The following is an 18,438-nucleotide window of genomic DNA, read 5'->3' as shown; positions in this document are numbered from 1 at the left end:
ATTCATTTTTAGAAGTAAACTTAATCACTCCTAAAAGTTGATCAAATCATATCGTGAATTTAAATCCACTGGATGTCTAGTTTTCAATCTGAACATCCAGAAGATTTCCCTTTTTGCAAGCAGCCTATCCATATCCCCTTCTCTTTTAGGCAATGTGACTTGTTCTATGGCACACCATCTCATAGTTTTAAGGTTGCCATTATGTATTTCTGAGAAGTGTTTTATAAGAGGAGTCGTTGATTTCCCTTTTCCTAAGGTAGAGAGGTGCTCCCTCATTCTGGATTTGATGTCCCTTGAGGTGAGTCCAATGTACTGTAAATTACAGTGTGTACATCTTATCATATAAATGACATTTTTGGACATGCAATTCATAAGTGACTTCATCTGAAAGACCTCCCCTGTTGCACATGATCTAAATTCACTTGTTCTATCTAAATACTCGCAGGGTTTGCACTTATTGTGCCCACAACCATACATCCCTGTGCTTCTCAACCACGTGCTATTACTCATTGTCTCTTGTTTTAAGAGGGTTGGGGAAAGGACAGTGCCCAGGGTTGGACTCTTTCTGGAGCTGCACCTAATACCCTGTTTTACCAAGGTGGTTAATTTGTCGTCAGCAGCTAAGATAGGAAAATGCTTTTTTATGATTTGTGTAATTTGTGAATATTGGGAACTATAGTTGGTAACAAAATTGACTCCCTTAAAATCCATCCCTTTCTTCTTACTGCCCTTAAGGAGTACTGCCCTTTCTTTCTCATTACTTTGTTTCCTAGCTTTGGTTATCATGTTCTTATTATAACCTCTCACAATTAGCCTTTGTTCCAATGCATCTGCTTGTTCTTTAAAATCTTTGGCATCACTGCAATTTCTTTTTAAGCATAAAAACTCTCCTTTGGCCACTGCTGCTGGTGTGTGTTTGGGATGGCAACTCTTCCCATGCAAAAGGGAGTTGCCTGAGATGGGTTTCCTATATGTTTTTGTAGTTATAGTACCATTTGGATCACCAATAAGAGTCAAATCCAGATAATTGATTTGACTCAAATGGGTGTCAAAGGTAAAGACGAGTCCAATGTTGTTACTGTTCAAATAATCAATGAATACACATAAATCCCTGTTGGTTCCCTGCCATATGAAAATGAGGTCATCAATATATCTTCTATAAAGAAGAATATGATGTTTGTGTTGGTTTCTATCTCCAAAGATGTGGAAGTGCTCCCACCAACCTAAGAATAGGTTGGCGTAAGATGGGGCAAATTTGGCCCCCATCGCCGTTCCACATCTTTGGAGATAGAACTCACCCTCAAATTGAAAAAAATTGTGTGTCAACAAAAATCTTGTGACCCTCAGTATAAACTCCTGGAATTCTGTTGTGTAATCGGTAAAGATCTGTAGAAAAAAAACTAACTGCTTTTATACCTTCTGCATGTGGTATAGAAGAGTACAGTGAAACTGCGTCCACTGTGATCCAGCTATAATTCTCTTCCCATTTTACATGCTCTAGAATATTCAAAATATATTTAGTGTCTCTGACATATGATTGCAGAGACACAACTAGAGGCTGTAAAATGGAATCTAGCCATTGCGACAGATCTTCTGTTAGGGACCCAATTCCACTCACAATTGGTCTACCTTTTACTTCGTTTAAGGATTTATGCGTTTTAGGTAAATGATGGAAGAGTGGGACTCTAGGATTCTTAACCATGATGTAGTTTGCTGTATTAACATCGAAGAATCCCTCTTCAATTCCATCTTCTACTATTTGTGTTAGCTCCTTAGTATAAGTCTGTGTGGGATTACTAGTTAGTTTTTGATAATTGTCTTGATTACCTAGCTGTCTCAAAGCTTCATTTATGTAATCCATTTTGTCCATAACTACCACTGTTCCTCCTTTGTCTGAATTTTTAATCACTAGTTCTTTATTATTTTGTAAACTTTTAAGAGCTAGTTTCTCTCTTTTTGTTAGGTTGGACCTAGTGGAATTAGTTGTTTCTTTAAATGACATTAAATCCTTTTCAACTCTGTTAAAAAAGGTTTCCACTATGTTGCCCCTACTATGTATGGGGTAAAATTTGGATGTTGGTTTGAACGAGGATCCCTTATTTATATGGCCGTTTTCATTATTTGGCTGTAAGTCCTGTAGCATAATTACATCACATGATTCCTGAAAGGATAGGACGTGCCCTTCCTCCAACGGTGGAACCATTGCGCCTGTCTCAGTTTGTGTCTCAGACCTCAGATCATCTGAGAAAAATTTCTTAAGTGTGATGTTCCTAATTAGTCTATTGACATCCACAATAGTCTGAAACACATTGAAGTCCACAGTTGGAGAAAAGGAAAGCCCATATCCTAAAACTTTAAATTGATCTTCAGTCAAGCATTGATGGGACAAATTGATAACATTCCCTACTTGTATTTGGTATTGTTTTTGGTTCCCCGCAGTTGGTATCTGTCCTGCCCCTGTGCCTGTTGTATGTTCGGTGCTGATGGACCTGGTTCCAATGGAAAAACCTGGTCTAAGACAGACACATTAGTGTCATTACTTGTATGTACTGTTGGAATATATCTGTTTTGTTGTGCATTGTCTTTTGGTCTTACTACCTGTGACATCTCCATTGTTGTAGTCTGTCTCATTCCCTGATGATTTTTCATCCGATGAACAATCTCCTTCACTGTCAGTGAATGTAACTGATTTATTCCCAGTACCTCCCCTTCTACCATACTGTCCTCTGTTCTTTTTGTTTTTGTTCTTATTTTTACTTTTGTTGGAATCATTACTGCTATCATTGGTATATGATCTGCGTCTATTCTGTGACCTCTGTCTTTTCTGCCAAATATAGACCGTGTTATAATTATAATCTGCTTTGTCTCTCAGACATTTTTCTTAAGAGAAGATAATGTATTGGAGAGAAGATTATCAAATCTCAGAAAATCTGCCTCGCTACTCCTCTTATTTATTTCATATTGAATTGATTCTATTTCTTTTCTTATATCTGACAAAATTTTTGACTTATATTCAATTAACATCAGCATAAGTCTTTCAGAGCACTCTGACAAAACATGGTTCCAGGCTTCTATAAAGTCTGTCTCTTTCACATCTACTTCAAAAGTAGGGAACTTGAACACCCTTAGACCCCTAGGTATCATTTTGGTCTTGATGTATCTGTCCAGGGTCCAAATGTCCCACTGTGTTTGTATTTCTTTGGACAGCAAATGTTCCATAGTATCAAATAAGTTACTTAATGAGAGCACCCCTTTGTCATCCGAAAAAATTCTCTCATGGTCATTAGTATTTGTAATCCGTGCTGTTACAGGCATTAGTGAACAAAAATTGGTATGGCTTGTTTCCATTGTGCTTATCTGTGCCTTTAAAGAAATGTGCCTGCTTGTGCTTGCCGGAAAAGCACTTTGTATTGTAAACAGTAAATAAAAAAAGGGGGTTTGCAGGTTTCACTTCAAATGTATTAATCCTGTAGATGTCTGTGTGACACTATGTTATTAAGGATTGCGTTCATTCAAATGTCCCTTTAAAGATATGTGCAGTCGTAGTTCTGTACCTCTGATAAATTATGTGGGATAGTAATCACCTTGGGATGTATTCCCTTCTCACAACACATGTGGACTCAGTGACAGACTAATATTCGTCTGATACTTTATTAGTATTTACTATAAGCCCAAATAAAACAGATGGTACTGCTCTAGTGCAGGAACAGGTCTAGGCACAATGTTACCCTGGGATATATCCCCTCACACATCGAATGTAACTGGCCTTCAAAAGCTCTCTTTGTAACAATAAAACAGCCTCCTTCGTGTGCTTAAACAAACGGTAACAATACCTTGAGTAATAGTTCTCCTTCTCCTTCTCCTACTCTTCCATCATTTACCTAAAACGCATAAATCCTTAAATGAAGTGAAAGGTAGACCAATTGTGAGTGGAATTGGGTCCCTAACAGAACATCTGTCGCAATGGCTAGATTCCATTTTACAGCCTCTAGTTGTGTCTCTGCAATCATATGTCAGAGACACTAAATACATTTTGAATATTCTAGAGCATGTAAAATGGGAAGAGAATTATAGCTGGGTCACAGTGGATGCGGTTTCACTGTACTCTTCTATACCGCATGCAGAAGGTATAAAAGCAGTTAGTTTTTTTCTACGGAACTTTACCGATTACACAACAGAATTCCAGGTTTATACTGAGGGTCACAAGATTTTTGTTGACACACAATTTTATTCAATTTGAGGGTGAGTTCTATCTCCAAAGATGTGGAACGGCGATGGGGACCAAATTTGCCCCATCTTACGCCAACCTATTCTTAGGTTGGTGGGAGCACTTCAACATCTTTGGAGATAGAAAACAACACAAACATCATATTCTTCTTTATAGAAGATATATTGATGACCTCATTTTCATATGGCAGTTGGAATCATTACTGCTATCATTGGTATATGATCTGCGTCTATTCTGTGACCTCTGTCTTTTCTGCCAAATATAGACCGTGTTATAATTATAATCTGCTTTGTCTCTCAGACATTTTTCTTAAGAGAAGATAATGTATTGGAGAGAAGATTATCAAATCTCAGAAAATCTGCCTCGCTACTCCTCTTATTTATTTCATATTGAATTGATTCTATTTCTTTTCTTATATCTGACAAAATTTTTGACTTATATTCAATTAACATCAGCATAAGTCTTTCAGAGCACTCTGACAAAACATGGTTCCAGGCTTCTATAAAGTCTGTCTCTTTCACATCTACTTCAAAAGTAGGGAACTTGAACACCCTTAGACCCCTAGGTATCATTTTGGTCTTGATGTATCTGTCCAGGGTCCAAATGTCCCACTGTGTTTGTATTTCTTTGGACAGCAAATGTTCCATAGTATCAAATAAGTTACTTAATGAGAGCACCCCTTTGTTATCCGAAAAAATTCTCTCATGGTCATTAGTATTTGTAATCCGTGCTGTTACAGGCATTAGTGAACAAAAATTGGTATGGCTTGTTTCCATTGTGCTTATCTGTGCCTTTAAAGAAATGTGCCTGCTTGTGCTTGCCGGAAAAGCACTTTGTATTGTAAACAGTAAATAAAAAAAGGGGGTTTGCAGGTTTCACTTCAAATGTATTAATCCTGTAGATGTCTGTGTGACACTATGTTATTAAGGATTGCGTTCATTCAAATGTCCCTTTAAAGATATGTGCAGTCGTAGTTCTGTACCTCTGATAAATTATGTGGGATAGTAATCACCTTGGGATGTATTCCCTTCTCACAACACATGTGGACTCAGTGACAGACTAATATTCGTCTGATACTTTATTAGTATTTACTATAAGCCCAAATAAAACAGATGGTACTGCTCTAGTGCAGGAACAGGTCTAGGCACAATGTTACCCTGGGATATATCCCCTCACACATCGAATGTAACTGGCCTTCAAAAGCTCTCTTTGTCACAATAAAACAGCCTCCTTCGTGTGCTTAAACAAACGGTAACAATACCTTGAGTAATAGTTCTCCTTCTCCTTCTCCTACTCTTCCATCATTTACCTAAAACGCATAAATCCTTAAATGAAGTGAAAGGTAGACCAATTGTGAGTGGAATTGGGTCCCTAACAGAACATCTGTCGCAATGGCTAGATTCCATTTTACAGCCTCTAGTTGTGTCTCTGCAATCATATGTCAGAGACACTAAATACATTTTGAATATTCTAGAGCATGTAAAATGGGAAGAGAATTATAGCTGGGTCACAGTGGATGCGGTTTCACTGTACTCTTCTATACCGCATGCAGAAGGTATAAAAGCAGTTAGTTTTTTTCTACGGAACTTTACCAATTACACAACAGAATTCCAGGTTTATACTGAGGGTCACAAGATTTTTGTTGACACACAATTTTATTCAATTTGAGGGTGAGTTCTATCTCCAAAGATGTGGAACGGCGATGGGGACCAAATTTGCCCCATCTTACGCCAACCTATTCTTAGGTTGGTGGGAGCACTTCAACATCTTTGGAGATAGAAAACAACACAAACATCATATTCTTCTTTATAGAAGATATATTGATGACCTCATTTTCATATGGCAGGGAACCAACAGGGATTTATGTGTATTCATTGATTTGAACAGTAACAGCATTGGACTCGCCTTTACCTTTGAGACCCATTTGAGTCAAATCAATTATCTGGATTTGACTCTTATTGGTGATCCAAATGGTACTATAACTACAAAAACATATAGGAAACCCATCTCAGGCAACTCCCTTTTGCATGGGAAGAGTTGCCATCCCAAACACACACCAGCAGCAGTGGCCAAAGGAGAGTTTTTACGCTTAAAAAGAAATTGCAGTGATGCCAAAGATTTTAAAGAACAAGCAGATGCATTGGAACAAAGGCTAATTGTGAGAGGTTATAATAAGAACATGATAACCAAAGCTAGGAAACAAAGTAATGAGAAAGAAAGGGCAGTACTCCTTAAGGGCAGTAAGAAGAAAGGGATGGATTTTAAGGGAGTCAATTTTGTTACCAACTATAGTTCCCAATATTCACAAATTACACAAACCATAAAAAAGCATTTTCCTATCTTAGCTGCTGACGACAAATTAACCACCTTGGTAAAACAGGGTATTAGGTGCAGCTCCAGAAAGAGTCCAACCCTGGGCATTATCCTTTCCCCAACCCTCTTAAAACAAGAGACAATGAGTAATAGCACGTGGTTGAGAAGCACAGGGATGTATGGTTGTGGGCACAATAAGTGCAAACCCTGCGAGTATTTAGATAGAACAAGTGAATTTAGATCATGTGCAACAGGGGAGGTCTTTCAGATGAAGTCACTTATGAATTGCATGTCCAAAAATGTCATTTATATGATACACACTGTAATTTACAGTACATTGGACTCACCTCAAGGGACATCAAATCCAGAATGAGGGAGCACCTCTCTACCTTAGGAAAAGGGAAATCAATGACTCCTCTTATAAAACACTTTTTAGAAATACATAATGGCAACCTTAAAACTATGAGATGGTGTGCCATAGAACAAGTCACATTGCCTAAAAGAGGAGGAGATATGGATAGACTGCTTGCAAAAAGGGAAATCTTCTGGATGTTCAGATTGAAAACTAGACATCCAGTGGGTTTAAATTCACGATATGATTTGATCAACTTTTGGGAGTGATTAAGTTTACTTCTAAAAATGAATAACAAATTTTAGATTAAATCTCTAGACCTAGGAGAGTTTTGTTGGGTTTCAAATATCATTTTAGGTGATAGTAAAAACTAAATCCAGCATATATGAGATAATGTAAATAACTAATGATCTTTTTCAATAGTTACATATTAACAATAATGTCATGTTTGACTCTTACAGGATGTGTTTAAACAGCAGTACTATAAGAAAGGTCCATAAAATCAGGCATCAGGTATATCAACAAACAGGTACACTTTGAATAACATTGTATGTTACGTATACCTATATATATATATATATATATATATATATATATATATATATATATATATATACGCATCATGTCCCCTTGAATGCAGCTCAATAGAGACTCACTAAAATATGCCAACCAGCAAAAATAAAGTACACGGAAAGCCTATTAGTTAATCAATCTTTATAAGAATGTTAGATTAACTACAATATTTTCACGAATGTTATTTACATTTATTCATATAATCTAGAATGTACTCATATGCTGGAAACCGCATAGGTTGAGTATTACGATCTGTAGCCTTTGGTCACATTATTATAATTTGTATTTCTCTTAAGAAGAGTTTGTGTTTCAGTCCAGGGGCAGAATAGATAATAATAACAATGTTTATATAATGTTTATATAATGTTTTTGAGAGTATAGAAAGTGACTCTGTCTCACAAATGTCTGTTTTAGAACCCCGAGAATGTATGTGAATGGCGCCTATCCAAATGAACTGTCATTCAAACGTAAACCAATAAGATTCTGTTGAACCTATAAACCGTGCAGGTACTTTCAGGTGTTGCATAAGTAGAGCGTAATTCCTTTGATTTTAACCAATCATGTATCAGTATATTCTTTTAAAAGGTAGCTGGGAAGTGCACTAGATAGGCTATGATTACGGGTTACACCCGAAACGGGTAAGCCGTTGTGCTGCGCCTCACATGCACTTTGAATTTGGTGGCTTTCACACTTTTTAAACTTTGTACGAATAAAGGATCAATTTTATTATATACAATATTCGGAGCGTGCTATTTTTTCTTCTTGTTGCTTATGTCCAGAGCGCAAAGCACGCTCCGCAATTCCTTGTGCTGTATCTGTTGCCGCAATAGGATTGGACAGGACTCAGCGGGGAGTGACACCCCCCCACCCGGAAGATCAACACAGCAGAAGCGAATGGGCAGGAAAGGAGCCGAGACGCAGCCGAGTGAGCCATACGAAGGAGAACTATTACTCAAGGTATTGTTACAGTTTGTTTAAGCACACGAAGAAGGCTGTTTTATTGTGACAAAGAGAGCTTTTGAAGGCCAGTTACTTAGTCCACATTCGATGTGTGAGGGGATATATCCCAGGGTAACATTGTGCCTAGACCTGTTCCTGCACTAGAGCAGTACCATCTGTTTTATTTGGGCTTATAGTAAATACTAATAAAGTATCAGACGAATATTAGTCTGTCACTGAGTCCACATGTGTTGTGAGAAGGGAATACATCCCAAGGTGATTACTATCCCACATAATTTATCAGAGGTACAGAACTATGACTGCACATATCTTTAAAGGGACATTTGAATGAACGCAATCCTTAATAACATAGTGTCACACAGACATCTACAGGATTAATACATTTGAAGTGAAACCTGCAAACCCCCCTTTTTTATTAAAAATTCTAGTAAAGCCATAACAAATTCCACTGGAGGACCAATATACTGAGTATCTCCAAGAATGTGGTTCAACAGTCCTTTGTCATGAGGAATGATGGTATAGAGACTGTTAACGTCCAATGTGACCAACAAATCTCCCTCTTCAATTAAGATATCCTTCAACAGTCTAATCAGTTGATTGCTGTCCAATAAAAATGCACGGATCTGTTGCACAATGGGCTGTAGTAAAAAATAAATATATTGTGCCACTGGTTGTGTTAAAGATTGAACCGCCGAGACAATGGGATGTCCCGGTGGTTTCTCAAGGCTTTTGTGCACTTTTGGGATGGTGTATAACACCGGAACTCTAGGATATTGCGTAATACAAAAGTCCCAGATCTGTTCAGGTATGAAACCCTGCTCAAATCCGAAATTTAGTAAATCATCCAATTTCTTTTTAAACCTGCCTGAAGCTTTTCATAAGTTACACCATCCATCAGTTGTTGCAGTATGTCTTCCCTATAATCTTTATAGTTCAACAGGACTATTGCCCTGCGCTTATCTGCGGGTCTAATGATGAGAGGAGAATCAGACTGCAAGGATCTAATAGATTGACGTTCCTCATTAGTTAGATTGTTTTTCCACTTTATATCCTGTATTTCCTGTTCCAAATCCTGTGTCACAAGCCTTGTGAATGTTATTATACTGGGACTGCAATTCCATGGCTCAAATGTACTGGGTTTCTTAAAGCTACTGGGTATTGGATGTGTACTATTTGCCTGAGGTCTATCCACATGTTCTTGAAAGAATTCTTTGATTTTGAAGTTTCTATGAAACCTATGTATATCCAATTTCAAATCCAGCTCAGAAATAGAATTGCTAGGGACAAAAGAGAGTCCTTTGTTAAGCAATTGGTCTCTGCTGGAGTGAGTATATGTGAGCTTAAGTTAATCACTATATCCTCTAATGGCCCCTGCGTGGTGGTCTGTAACGCATGCCCCGCCATCCTAATGTGGGGTCTGTGGTGCTGCCCCCTCTGGATCTGTATATATATATATATACATATATATATACATACAGTACATGTCTAATTGTATATGTGTGTGTGTATATATATATATATATATATATATATATATAAATATATGTGTGTGTTTATATGTGTGTACATATGTATTTATGTATTTATAATGTGTAAATATGTATTTACAGACATATGCACACATATAAACACATAAATACATATGCACACACATGTATATGTGTATATACATATATAACTATTTATATATATATATATATATATATATATATATATATATATATATATGCACAGGAGCACTTTGCAGTCAAGTAGATGAAAACATAAAAAGTCATATTTATGCAATATTCATATTTAATAAAGTCATACTGTGTATTTCCTGTAAATACTTCACATTCCAATGTTCTGCACATAGCAGAATATGTTCTATATATTTTTAAATAGACATTCCTATATATAGCTGTATACTTCTATAACTATAAAGAAATATATATATATATATATATATATATATATGAATAAATATATATTTGTGCATAAATCCATCATATATATATTTAAATATCTATTTAAGAATAAATAGAACATATTCTTCTATGTGTAGAACATTGGATTCCTATGTTGAGGTTTTAAATAATCGCCATCATGTTTGCATAATTTGAGGGAGATTTTTTCCATTTTTTGGTTCCATTGAAGTCTATGGGGAATGTAATTTTGTGTTCGCGTCATCTCAAAGTCTATTTGTTCTCGTGACTTTGTGAACGCGAGAGTGCAAACTTTTTTACTTTCAACTTGGAATACAAACGCAAATCTCAGAGTGTAAAAAAATTACTTCTGGATGTTTAAATGCTCAAACGTGAGCGCAAACTACCGCTTCACTCGTAATCTGGCTCTTATTTGCTTAAAGTTTACCAGAGATATAGAGCTTGCTATTAAAAAAATCAGTTCAAGTAGATCCATAGTAAGTACCAAAGTACCAAACTTGAATATAACATTTATTATCAGATTTTATATATTTTTGATAATGACAAAACATAATAATCTTTGTTACCATTCAATTTTATTTTTAAAAATTTAAATTTCAGTGGTTTTAATAATGAATTGGAATAGAGTTAAAAATATATCCCTGTCTTAAATGTCTAGAGATTAACAAACTGCTTATGATGACTTAGAAATTAGAAAATATCTTAAATGACCATATTATTATTATTCTTTATTTATAAAGCGCTGCCCATGGGTACAAAGATAAAAGTACAACGGAGAAACAATACAATAAAAGACAAAATTTTACAGATAAATACAGGGGTAATGGAGGGCCCTGTTCCCGTGGTAAATTACAATCTAGATGGGTAGGAGAATGGGAAACAGGAGGTGGGGACTGCAAAGGTGAGAATGATATTAGTGAGCAGATAGATGAGGGCAGCTGTTAGGTAAGTGAAATTAATTTGTTACTGAGTCGGGTGATAACCTTCTCTGAACAAAAAGGTCTTTAGGGAACTTTCAAAGGAGGAGAGGTTAGGGGTAAGTCTGACAGCTCGAGGAAGTGTGTTCCAGAGGGTTGGTGCCGCACAAGAGAAGTCCTGTAGTCTGGCATGAGAGGAGGTGATGGTAGAGGACGCAAGAAGCAGATCATTCTTGGATCTCAGGGGGTGGGCTGGAGTATATTTGTTGATGAGTGAGGACAGGTAGGGTGGGGCAGCATTGGTGAGGGCTTTGTAGGTCAGGGTGAGAATTTTGAATGTAACTCTGCTGTGAATGGGAAGCCAGTGAAGGGACTCACAGAGAGGTGCAGCAGAAATAGAGCGTCGAGAGAGGTGGATTAGCCTGGCAGATGCATTTAGGATGGATTGAAGGGGGGAGAGGCGGGAGAGAGGAAGGTAGTAGGTTATTACAGTAGTCAAGTCGGGAAATTACCAGGGAGTGGATTAGCTGTTTAGTAGTTTCAGCGCTCAGAAACGGACGAATTTTGGAGATATTGCGTAGGTGGTTGCGGCAGGATGAAGAGAACAATTGGATGTGGGAATGAAGGAAGGATTTGAGTCAAGTGTGACTCCAAGGCAGCGGACTTGGGGTGATGGGGAGATAGTGGTGCCGCCAACAGTGATAGAAAGATTGGAAACTTAGCCTGCTCAACAAGCTACTCAGTATGAAATAAATATGTCCACTAGACTGAATAGGAACAAATATTCTACTGTGAGAAAAATCTCACCAATTCCTATAATATTCGTAAAAGCTGAATCACTAAAGCACTGGAGATTTTTCTAGACTCTATGAATAGTTACATAGGAAGCATGAGGATTTGAGATATTTCACGCATCAAAATGTGTCTGAGGGTCTGATGATCTAAACCTGTCCGCTCTCGCGAGATGGTCTAATATGTCTTGTAAGTACCGCAAGTTCCCTCAATGGGCAAGATTACAAGTCGCACGGTATGTTTTTTTTTCTGCGTGCAATATGGCCTTTTCACAATCAATTTCCAATGTGCAGATATTAAAAATCTTGAAAAATCACGACTACGCGCGCATCTTTTACACAACAATCCTTTCCGTGCTCAAAGAGCTGAAGTTAACAGTTTTCCTGCAACAGAAAAGTTTCACGAAACACTTAAAAAATACATTACAGATTACAGTTACACTTATATTGACACTGTCTAATAAAAATAATTTAAAAATAAATATTGCACGCAAAAATTATAAATTCTCAAAGATAGGAGATCTCGGGTGTTAGAAAAAATAAATCTGACAAAGAGATCTTACATTGACATACTGTACATACACATACAAAGAGAAACATGGATTTATATGTATAGAGATATGTTTAACTATGGAGATGAGGAAAAGATTTCACATTACAATCTTATGCACATTAAACAAAGATATATTTGCATATAGATCTTGAGATATCTAGACATATATATATATATATTCATATACATATCTCACAATACTGTTAATAGATATATCAGTCCAAGAATCATCTCATATATAGAGAAATATTTATTTACAAATAAATAAACATATTCCGTAATGAAAACATACTCGCAATATGAAATATTCACATTTATGTACACTTTTCGTGGAGAATACGTCATGGGCTTTGCGCAACAGATTTTTTTTTTTTTTCTATTTGTCTTCTCCATTGACTTCTATGAGGAATACCTAAATGTGCACACGATTTGGCTTTTTGGATTACGCGGGTAACACACGCGCAAAATAAGTTCTTTTGCAACTTATAATACCTGAGCAACCCCAGATGCGAAAAAGCCATAACGCACACAGCAGTGTTTTCACAACTGCGAAAAACAAATTTGAAATCTTGCCCAATGACTTTTAAAAAGACATTTTTTTTCTTAAGAGTTATTTATCTTTCTATGTGAAGTTCTGGATGTGAAGGAGAGACACCTATATTCCAAAATAATTCCCCAAAAAGCCCCCAAAGATTTGGTGAGATTACTCTTCATGCCAGTGAATTATCGATCATCAGGTCCTAATTATTACAAAAGTATATTTTATTTTTCATGAAATTAATTAAATAGATTGAAATAGACAATTTTGGACCAACTACCACACAGGGGCACTTCATAGTTGTTATGTAGTCCCCATGAAGTGTTAACCATGACATGCCTTCTTTATAAATGCAATTTGCAATGTTAAAAACATTTTGGAAGCCACTGACCTCACTGTTATTCTGTAGAATTAGAAATTGGTTGAATATTGCACATGTGGCTTTATAAGACTTCAAATTCTACATGGAAGAAAGAAAATCAATCTGGGTATTGAAACATGTTGGCGGAATCAATATAACTTCTTAAAATGCTGTTTAAGTTTTATCACAATTAGTGAGTGAACTTATTAAAATAAAAAAATAAAACCCCCCAGATAATAACCTTTGCGCTTACCTTCTCTTTATTATATACACATCAAGAGATAATCAATGGCTATGATCAGAGTTTCTTGCATCTGTTTTCGCCGCATGAAATCAATAAATAGGATCAGGATTTTTAATGGAGAATTTGAAGATAATCCTGCTTTATAGTTATTTTAAAAGGTAGAAACAATGTAGAAAAGTTATACCAAATGCTTATTGTTTTATATTACAAAACAGAATACATCTATTACCAAGAACCATTTAACTGATACAAGGGTTGTCTTTGTAATAGTCTTCACAAATGTAATTGTTAAAAAATAAAACACAAATAGGGGCTGAATTATCAAGCTCCGAATGGAGCTTGATGCCCCTGTTTCCGCGCGAGCCTTCAGGATCGCTGGAGCAGTAGTTATGAAGCAGTGGTCTAAAGACCGCTGCTCCATAACTTGTCCGTTTACTCGGAGGCTGTGGACATCAATCCGCCGGATCCTATACGATTGGGCTGATTGACACCCCCTCCTAGCGCACATGAGAACATGCGATCAGGTTTGTACGTCAGTTAACTGTTTTTTTTCCCACTTGTTTTGCTCCATTGACTTCTATGGGGGAATACGTGAACGCGCATGTGATATTCTAACTTTGCCTTATTGTGTTCTGTAGGTAAGCGTGTAAGTGAAAACAGTTTACTTTCAATTCATATTATGAGTGCAACCCGACGAGCGCAAAAATCTTACTTCTAGCGCAGTTAACGCTTGAGTGGGAGCATTAAATAGTGCTCCACTCATAATCTGGCCCATATTGTATTCAAAATGAAATGTTTGGTTTTTTTGGGTTTTTTTACACTGAATTTACATTGAAGATTTGATGGAGTTGTTTTTTATATTGTTACAGTTTAATTTACTTACATGGTAATATTAATCAAGAGATGGTTACCTCTATAACTAGATAGAATAAGTAACAAATTAAAATAAATAAAATTACTTTCCCGATACAGGCCTAACTTACAAGTGTAATAGTTACTGCAAGAAGTGCAAATGTGATCACTAGGGAACAATAGATTTTCCATTAGAACCCGTATAAGAAGTCAGAAGTAGAAAAATATACTCATTGCATCAGCCAATAGGATTTTTTCACCTTTAATTCCGATTGGCTGATAGAATTCTATCAGCCAATCGGAATTCAAGGGACGCCATCTTGGATGACTTCCCTTAAAGGAACCTTCTTTCTTCATTAGCCGTCGTCAAAAGAGGATGGTCCACGCCGGATGTCTTGAAGATGGAGCGCTCTGCGCCGGATGGATGAAGATTTCTGCCGGCTTGGATGAAGACTTCGGCCCGCTTGGATGAAGACTTTTGCCGGCTTCGCTGAGGACTCCTGCCGCTTCGTTGAGGATGGATGTCCGGTCTTCAAAAATAGTAAGTGGATCTTCGAGGGTTAGTGTTAGGTTTTTTTAAGGGTTTATTGGGTGGGTTTTATTTTTAGATTAGGGTTTGGGAAGAAAAAGAGCTAAATGCCCTTTTAAGGGCAATGCCCATCCAAATGCCCTTTTCAGGGCAATGGGGAGCTTAGGTTTTTTTGATAGGATTTTATTTGGGGGATTTGGTTGTGTGGGTGGTGGATTTTACTGTTGGGGGTTGTTTGTATTTTTTTACAGGTAAAAGAGCTGATTTCTTTGGGGCAATGCCCTGCAAAAGGCCCTTTTAAGGGCTATTGATAGTTTAGTTTAGACTAGGGTTTTTTTTTTTTAATTTTGGGGGGGCTTTTTATTTTGATAGGGCTAGATTAGGCTAGATTAGATTAGGTGTAATTAGTTTAAATATTTGATAATTTCTTTTTTATTTTGTGTAATTTAGTGTTTTTTTTGTAATTTAGTTAATTGTATTTAATTAATGTAATTTATTTAATTGTAGTGTAAGGTTAGGTGTTAGTGTAAGACAGGTTAGGTTTTATTTTACAGGTAAGTTTGTATTTATTTTAACTAAATAGTTAGTAAATAGTTAATTACTATTTAGTAACTAGTCTACCTAGTTAAAATAAATACAAACTTAGCTGTGAAATAAAAATAAAACCTAAGCTAGATACAATGTAACTATTAGTTATATTGTAGCTAGCTTAGGGTTTCTTTTATAGGTAAGTATTTAATTTTAAATAGGAATTATTTAGGTATTAATTGTAATTTTTATTTAGATTTATTTTAATTATGTTAAAGTTAGTGGGTGTTAGGGTTACACTTAGGGTTAGGGGTTAATAACTTTAGTATAGTAGTGGCGACGTTGGGGGCGGAATATTAGGGGTTAATAAGTATAATGTTGGTGTCGGCAATGTCGGGGGCGGCAGATTAGGGGTGTTTAGACTCAGGGTTTATGTTAGGGTGTTAGGTGTAAACACAAATTTTATTTCCCCTATAGGAATCAATGGGGCTGCGTTATGGAGCTTTACGCTCCTTTATTGCAGGTGTTAGGCTTTTTTTTATCCGGCTCTCCCCATTGATGTCTATGGGGAAATCATGCACGAGCACGTAAAACCAGCTCAAAGTTTTATGAAAACCTGTAATAGCAGCGCTATAGGGAGGTGAGCGGTGACAATAACTTGCAAGTTAGTACCGAGCCGCTCGTAACGCAAAACTCGTAATCTAGCCGAATGTTTCTTTGCTTCATCTTTTAAAGAGGGTATTACAAAATATGTATTTTTTTTTTAACTTATGGAGTTTAGTGGGTTATGTGTGGGAGGTGCTTACAATGAGAGAAGGTGTGGCATATGAGTGGGTTTACAACAGAGGGGTATTTAGTTTAGTGGCCTGTTCTTACTTATTTGGAGGCTGTGAAGGGTTTCATCGTCTGGTATTATATGGGTGCTGGAATGGGGAGGAGTTCACAGTTTAATTGCAGATAACATGGGTTGGGTTAAAGGGACAGTCTACTCCAGAAATTTTATTGTTTAAAAAGTTAGATAATCGCTTTATTATCCATTCCCCAGTTTTGCATAACCAACGCAGTTATATTAATATAGACATATATATTATATATATATATATATATATATATATATATATATATATATATATATATATATATATTAATTTAGATTCAAGGTAATCACAGAGGTAGATTACCTTCAATCTCATTTTTTGTAGACTGCCCCAGACCATTTGGAGGTTGTTCCTGCAGATGCTTTGAATATAATAATCTCTTATTAGCTGCTTACCTGAGTGCATTGTCCCTTTAATGAGGCTAAAATATATTCAATATGTATGTGAATAGCTGATTTTAATGTGTACCTAGTTTGTCTAGCGTGTTCATTTCCTTATACTCAGCTGTTGTGCCCCTGATAGTTAGCACATTGACCCTTTCTTATTAACTTATTTAACTTACAAAAGTTTAATGAGTACAAATAATAATAATAGCTCAGGATGATGTGGAGATTATAATGCAGTTGTTGTAGGTTACAGCAGTCAAACATTGCTATAAGGTACCCCAAGAAAGCCAGAATTGAGTTTAACCAGCTTTAAAGGGACATGAAATTCAATAATGTTTTGGGCTTCACTGCCCTAGGCTTTTATTGTAATACTTTGCTGCACCCTTTACACACTCTTCAGTGCTGATCTCAGAAAGTACAGAATCACTTAGTACATATGCTCAGATGCACAAGCTTGATTAAAAGGCAAGCAAGATAAATGGTCATTATATTGCAAGAAAATGGTTGCTTTAATAGATGTCAGATTCTGTTTCAGGCCTACTATTCTTATCAGCTTTATTGTCCTCATATGGCTGTTAAAGGGTGTGCTGCCATTAGCCCATGGTGTTGTGAAGGTTGTACAACAACCATGAGTTTCTTAAAGGTCATTTTAAGATCCGGTGGCAATGATCCAAACCCTAAAACCAATATATATGCTGAAGGTATACTTAAAGGGACAATCAACTCAGATTTTTTTTATTGTTTATAGATAATCCCTTTATTACTCATTACCAAGCTTTGCACAGAAAACACAGTTATATTAATACACATTTTACCTCTGTGATTACCTTGTATCTAAGCCTCTTCTGACAGCCCCAAGATCACATGACTTTTTATTTATTATCTATTGACTTGCATTTTATTCAGGCTATATATAATTATCTATCGATCTATACTGTGTATATATATATATATATATATATATATATATATATACACACATTTGTTTAAAAAACCATCAGATATATGTAGAAATGTTTAATTATGAATAAATAGAACATATGCTGTATGTAAAGAACATTGGAATATGAAATATTCATATTTTCATGTCGGGTTTACGCAACTGATAATATGTCATGGTATTTATGCGAGAGAGTGAGTGTTTTTTCTCTCCATTACCTTCTGTGGGGGAATGCGGAAACACGATCATGATTTTCATATTTCGATTTTAAGCGAGATTTGTAATACCGCTGGAGAAAAAAGTTTACTTTCAACTTGTTATACGAGCCCAATCCGACTAGCGCAAAAAAAATAATCGTAGTGGAGTTTTCGCTATAACGGAAACAAAAATAATGCTCCACTTGTAATCTAGCCCTAAATTGTTTTGCAGTTGTTATCAGTTAAAGCCAATTAGGGATATATATGTAGCAGAGTTAGCATTGAGTCATCAGGGTGCATTTCAAATGTTTTTAGAAATTACTCATTCAAATTATATGAAAGGGGACAAAATAAATAATGAAAATATATTGCA

Source organism: Bombina bombina, chromosome 2 (assembly GCF_027579735.1).
Source record: "Bombina bombina isolate aBomBom1 chromosome 2, aBomBom1.pri, whole genome shotgun sequence".
NCBI lineage: Eukaryota > Metazoa > Chordata > Amphibia > Anura > Bombinatoridae > Bombina > Bombina bombina.
The sequence above is the reverse complement of the archived record's forward strand: the minus strand, read 5'-3'. Positions refer to the sequence as shown.